This window comes from Lissotriton helveticus, chromosome 5_1, assembly GCF_964261635.1.
Source record: "Lissotriton helveticus chromosome 5_1, aLisHel1.1, whole genome shotgun sequence".
NCBI classification, from domain to species: domain Eukaryota; kingdom Metazoa; phylum Chordata; class Amphibia; order Caudata; family Salamandridae; genus Lissotriton; species Lissotriton helveticus.
Window position 1 is genome coordinate 598,033,411 of NC_136065.1, and position 7,204 is coordinate 598,040,614.

Sequence of the window (7,204 nt, forward strand, 5' to 3'; positions counted from 1 at the left end):
TTGAGAAGTCACTCAAAATGTGCCCTAATTTTTCTTTCTGCAGCACTAATCATACTTTCTATGGCAAAATTAACCCCCTCATGTTGTTCCTTTTTAAATTAAATGTTTTAAGACGTACCACTTTATTCCAATCAAGATGGCTTCAGGTGTGCCATACGTTTGTCATAAGTAGGACTGTTAGCGCTCTAGTTGTTCTTTAGAACACTCTGGGAAGCTGCGGTAGAACACAAAGGAATCAACTGACAGTCCCTGCTCTTGTTGGATGTACATGTTTTACTGAGAATGTCAGACTTCATTCTCACATGACTGAGAAAGATAATGTGAATTTACAGAAAATATGCTCTCAGTTTAGCTTATAGATCACCTTCCAAACCTCTGTGGGAAAAGCATGAGAAAATAGTTTTCTCTAAAACATGATTCATGATATCCCAGCAGAAGGCTTTTTCACATGGTAAAATCACCTTAGAACACACCACAATTCCCAAAATTAGTATGGTACTATCAGCAAATGATTTATAATGTAACTAAAGTCTTAAAACCTTCTATTAACTGCAATGCTTTTTAATGAGGTGCTATCATGTATATTGGTCCCAAGATGGCTGCCAACAATTTCTGGTTTGGAGTGTTGACAGACAGTTGACAGCCAATCAGCATGCAGCTCGTGCTCGGAATGCTAGATATAAATATTTATTTTCTTTTGATTTTCTCAGGAACTACTGGAGGGATTTACACCATTTAAGCAAAAGCGTGATCTGCGAATCAGACTCTACCATTTTGCCAAATTTCTTGTAATTCCGTTCAGCAGTTCGGGCTGTAGCCGTGTCTAATCGTCCTATGGAAAATAACATGGGGAAAACACATTTTGGGACCCCCCTTTTTTCTCAGCCCCCACTTGACAAATCCCCCCAAAACTTTCAGGGAAGGTGCGGAGTGGAGCGGGCCATCTTCTTTGAGAAATTCGCAAAGATACGTCCACCGGCGCCAAAGTTATTACAAATAGAATGTTGTAGATTTCCTATGGAAACTAGGTCCTAACTATATACACACACACACACACACACACACACACAGCCTGTAGTGTCTTGGAGGTACTGGGAAGAGGGAGCAGGCAGTCTGTCTGCTTAAAGGAATGCCTGGCTGAGATGATATTCCACCTGTTCGTTCCCGCAATATCTAAAGGAGCCGGCGAAGCAACAAACGCATTATCATGTGTGAAGATGACAATCTGACTGTTTTGTTTGTTCCTCATTGCGGGACTTGGTGTACTGTGCCCGAGGTCTCGTGGTTGGGATTACAGCGACATTTATCATCGGAGGAACTTTCCCTGTCTGCTTTTTACATCTATGAGTCCCAGCCAATGAGAACACTCGGTGTATTTAAACAGCAGCCCCGCGAAATGATTCACCGTGACACATTCAGCACTTACCTGGCACTGATGAGGCACACGCCGAAACGCGTCTGCCAGACGCTGTAATTGTGGACATCGCGACGTTTGGCAAAAGCGCACCGGTGGCATTAAAATTCAGTTTGGCAACCGGAGCATGTGTCAGACCTGTTTTTACTGAAAGCAGGATTGGAGGAATATATATATATATATATATATATATATATATATATATATATATATATATATATATATATATATATATATATATATATATATATATATATATATATATATATATATATATATATATATATTACCTACTGGCAGTCGCCCGTAGGTAGATATAGTTAGGACCTATTTTCCATAGGAAATCCGCAACATTCTATTTGGAATAACTTTGGCGCTGATGACGAATCTTCGCACAATTTTCAAAACTTACGGTCAGCTCCGGTCTGCTCCTATCCTGTAAGTTTCATTGTGATTTGTCAAGCGTGGGCCGAGAAAAAAGGGGGGTCCCAAAATGTGCTTCCCCCATGCAATTTCCCGTAGGACCTTTAGCCGCAGCTACAGCCCGAACTGCTGAACGGAATTTCACCAAATTTGGCAAAGAGGTAGTCCTTAGGTCAGACTCGTGCCGTTTGCTTAAATGATGTAAATCCATTCAGTAGTTCCTGAGAAAATGACATTTAAAAGTATATATATATCTATAGCCTCGGTGGGTCCGCGTACCCTAAGCGCAGCCTACGCGCACCCTGCCATGCATGAGCTGTATTTTAATTGGCGGTCAACACTCCAAATCAGGAAGTGTTGGCAGCCATCTTGTGCCTCGGTAGAACCGTGGCACAAGAAACGCCCCAAAAATCGCTGCAAAACACGAAAAAGGGGCAGGGTAGAAGCACCCTGACCCCCTAGGCTTGCTCAGGGGGTCCCACAAGGACCCCCAAGGAAAATTATTTTTAAAAAAACAGGAGAAATGCGCGCAGGATCCACGCATCCTGCCGATAAAAATAAATTCAGAGCGAGCCCCAGCGCTTCATTGGTATTTAGCCCCGGGGGTGCCAAATCCTGGGGGCAATGGTTTTTAGGTCTCGGCCTGCCAATGCGCTTGCGCATTGCCTATCGGAGATTAAAGTAAGGGCAAAGGAACAGTATACCAATGGCGGATTAGCCGTAGTTCATGTGATAAATGCGCGTGCACAAACCAGCCATGTCACAAACCACCATTTGTCTTCCCCTCGCATCACACTTCAAAGGCTGCCGCTCCCCCCTCCATTACACTTCAAAGGCTGCCACTCCCCCCCATCACACTTCAAAGGCTGCCGCTCCCCACGCCCCGCGTGCACATCGCACACCAGCTGAACTCTGATACTGATGTATATTTTTTTAACAAATCGTTCATTTCTTATGTGTGGAAAAGGAAGCAAACCAAGCAGATTTTTAAGCTACGTGTGGAGCTTTGTTATCGGCCCAGCCATCATGCCCTCTTCCTGACATACATTCGCGAAACCGTCCGTGAAGCTCCCCGTGTACTTTCAGTACCCATCGCATTATCACCTATGGGGTGGGACGCCTTCGACCCAGATTGTTATCCGGCTGCCGCACAGACACCCTCTTTCCATTGAGGGGTACCGCCGGCCGCTATATCGGGAACTTTTTACTATGAACAACTGTATTTAGCTTGAGATCAGGCAGCTCATCTATCCTTATTTTGTCTGCTATATCTACATGGCTGCAGCCCCCGCCCTGTCTGCTTCGCACCCCACTCTCCAGTATTTGCTTCCCCTGCGGACCAGCTGCAGAATCACTAATCCGACAGACTGTATTTGACGAGCGGCCCAGAAGGCTAGTATCCTATCCGATACCTCCTGCTCACTGATTGTGCCCCTGCCACGCAATGCCGATCCCCCGCCCCCCCACGCAATGCTGTGAGCTTGCTTCCTATTCTCAGCTCCTGTTTTACTAATTAGTCATGCAGTGATTGTCATGCATGCTTTAATATTTTATTAATCATGTACTTGTTGACCAGATTCAAGGTCTAAGTCAAATGTAATCAATTCTAAAATTCTGAATTCATGCCACACACTCTGCACCCTCACACACTCTGCACCCTCACGCACACTGCACCCTCACACACACACCGCGCACCCTCACACACACCGAACACTCTGCACCCACACACACTGCACCCACACACACACTGCACCCCCACACACTCTGCACCCTCACTCACTATGCACCCTCACACAAACTGCGCACTCTCACACACACCGCACATACTGCACCCACACACTGCCCCCACACACACAGCACCCTCACACACTCTGCACCCTCACACACACTGCACCCTCACACACTCTGCACCCTCACACACTCTGCACCCTCACACACTCTGCACCCTCACACTCTGCACCCGCACACACACTGTACCCTCACACACACTGCACCCTCACACAGACACCACACACACTGCATCCTCACACACTGCACCCACACACACTGCACCCTCACACACTCTGCACCCTCACACGCTTTGCACCCTCACACACTCTGCACCCTCACACACTCTGCACCCTCACACACTCTGCACCTTCACACTTTGCACCCTCACACACTCTGCACCCTCACACACTCTGCACCCTCAAACACTCTGCACCCTCACACACTCTGCACCCTCACACACTCTGCACCCTCACACTCTGCATCCTCACACACTCTGCACCCTCACACACTCTGCACCCTCAAACACTCTGCACCCTCACACACTCTGCACCCTCAAACACTCTGCCCCTCACACTCTGAACCCTCACACACTCTGCAGTGGAACATACACTCCAAATGCCACTCAGTGCCACATAATTACACGCCACATAATTACACAGCACTCGATGCAACATACACTCCAAATACCACCGAGTGCCACATAGTTATATGCAACATAATTACAATGCACTCAATGCAACATACACTCCAAATATCACTCAGTGCCACATATTTACACACCACACAATTACAGTCTACTGAATACAACACACACTCCACACAATACCACTCAGTGCCACATAATTATATGCTACATAATTACACTGCACTCAATGCAACATACACTCCAAACAATACCACTCAGTGCCACATAATTACACGCCACACAATTACAGTCTACTGAATACAACATACACTCCAAATACCACTCAGTGCCACATAATTACACGCCACATAATTACACTCATTCAATACAACATACACTCCAAATACCACTCCGTGCCACATAATTACACGCCACATAATTACACTGCACTCAATACAACATACACTCCAAATACACTCCGTGCCACATAGTTACACGCCACATAATTACACTCTACTGAATGCAACACACACTCCACGCAATACCACTCAGTGCCACATAATTATATGCTACATAATTACACTGCACTCAATGCAACATACACTCCAAACAATACCACTCAGTGCCACATAATTACACGCCACACAATTACAGTCTACTGAATACAACATACACTCCACACAATACCACTCAGTGCTACATAATTATATGCTACAAAATTACACTGGGCTCAATGCCACATACACTCCAAATACCACTCATTGACACAATTACACTCCACATAATTACACTGCACTCAATGCAACATACATTCCAAATACCACTCAGTGCCACATTACACGCCACATAATTACACTGCATTAAATGCAACATACACTCCAAATACCACTCAGTGCCACATAATTACACGCCACATAATTACACGCCACATAATTACACAGCACTCAATGCAACATACACTCCAAATACCACTCAGTGCCACAAATTACACGCCACATAAATACACTGCACTCAATGCCACATACACTCCAAATAACACTCAGTGCCACATAATTACACACCACATAATTACACTGCACTCAATGCAACATACACTCTAAATACCACTCAGTGCCACATAATTACATGCCACATAATTACACTGCATTCAATGCAACATACACTCCAAATAATACCACTGAGTGGCAGATAATTACACACCACATAATTACACTCTACGGAATGAAACACACACTCCACACAATACCACTCAATGCCACATAATTATATGCTACATATTTACACTGCACTCAATGCAACATACACTCCAAACAATACCACTCAGTGCCATATAATTATATGCTACATAATTACACTGCACTCAATGCAACATACACTCCAAATACCACTCAGTGCCACATAATTACATGCCACATAATTACACTCTTCTCAATGCAACGTAAATACACTCCACATAATACAACTCAGTGCCATATAATTACACACCTCATACTTACACTCTACTCAATGCAACATAAATACACTTTATCTATCTGTCTATCTATCGCACTCACTTATCTATCGCCCCCACTCTGTCTATCTATCTATCGCCCTCACTCTATCTATCTATCTATCGCCCTCACTCTATCTATCTATCGCCCTCACTCTATCTATCTATCGCCCTCACTCTATCTATCCATCGCACTCACTCTATCTATCTATCGCCTCACCACAACATCACTCAGCACCACCACAGCATCACTCAGGGGCACCACAACATCACTATGCACTACCTCAGCATCACTGAATGCCACAGCATCACTCGTCGCCACCACAACATCACTCAGCACCACCACAGCATCAATCTGTGCAACCATTCAACAACAACTGGTTCAAATATGTTCTCTCAATGTTTCAAGCTTTATTACAAATGTCACAAAAAGATGTTAATATTTCACTTCTGTTCTTGGATTTTCGTCACAATAAAATACACTGAACATACTCTCAACACATATTGCATTACAAATGCTATAGGTGTCACATTTGCGAAAGTTAAAACTATTGGCATTGTAAATGACAAAGCTATTAATTTCGCTATTTTCAAAACCAACACACAAATAAAAAATGTGTCATTTACAATACCAATTGCTCAAACTTTCCTAATGCGAGACCTAGTGCAATTGCAAATGCTTGTTATGTAAAGAGGGGCCCCCTAGCCCCGGGGACCGCCACCCCCAGGGCTCATTAAAATTGGATGGGGTGCTCTTAGGCCCCCCCAGCTCCGGGGACCATCACTCCCCGGGGCTACTTAAAATAGGGTGTGGGGAGGCTCTGAGGCTCCCCAGTCCCGGGGACCGCCACCCCCGGGGCTTCTAACAAATGTAGGAGGGGGCTGCGCGGCCCCCCCCTGGGGCCTTGTGCAGGCCCTGGGGACCGCCACCCTCCAGGGCCGGCTCCTGCAGTGGCCCAGGGTGCCCACCCCAGAACACTGCTGTTTGCAATGGCAGGGCAGGAGCCTCGCGGCTCCCACCCTGCCATTGCAAACTGCTTTACTTCATTGAAGCGAGAGCAGGGAAACCTGCTCTTGCTTCAATGAAGCAAAACAGATTGTTTTCCATATGGGGAGCAGCATGTTAGCTGTTCCCCATGTGGATAAGCAAACAAGAGGCGGGGAGCCGGCGGGACCGTGGGGGGATTGGAGACCCCCCCATGGTCCCTAATGAAGAGGGCCAGCCCGGGGGATGGGATCACCAGGGCTACAAGTGGCCCCATAATTTTTTTTTTTTTTTTTTTAAAGAATGGCCGGCCCGGGGGATGGGGTACCTGGGGCCTTAAGTGGCCTGAGGAGGGGGACTATGCAGCCCCCCTCCATAAAAAGATGAAAAACATTTGGCCATGCCCCGGGGGAGGGGGTCCCCGGGCCCCGGAATTGGCCACAGGAGGGGGGCCACGTGGCCCCCACCGCATAAATAGTTTTTAAAACATTTAATTTG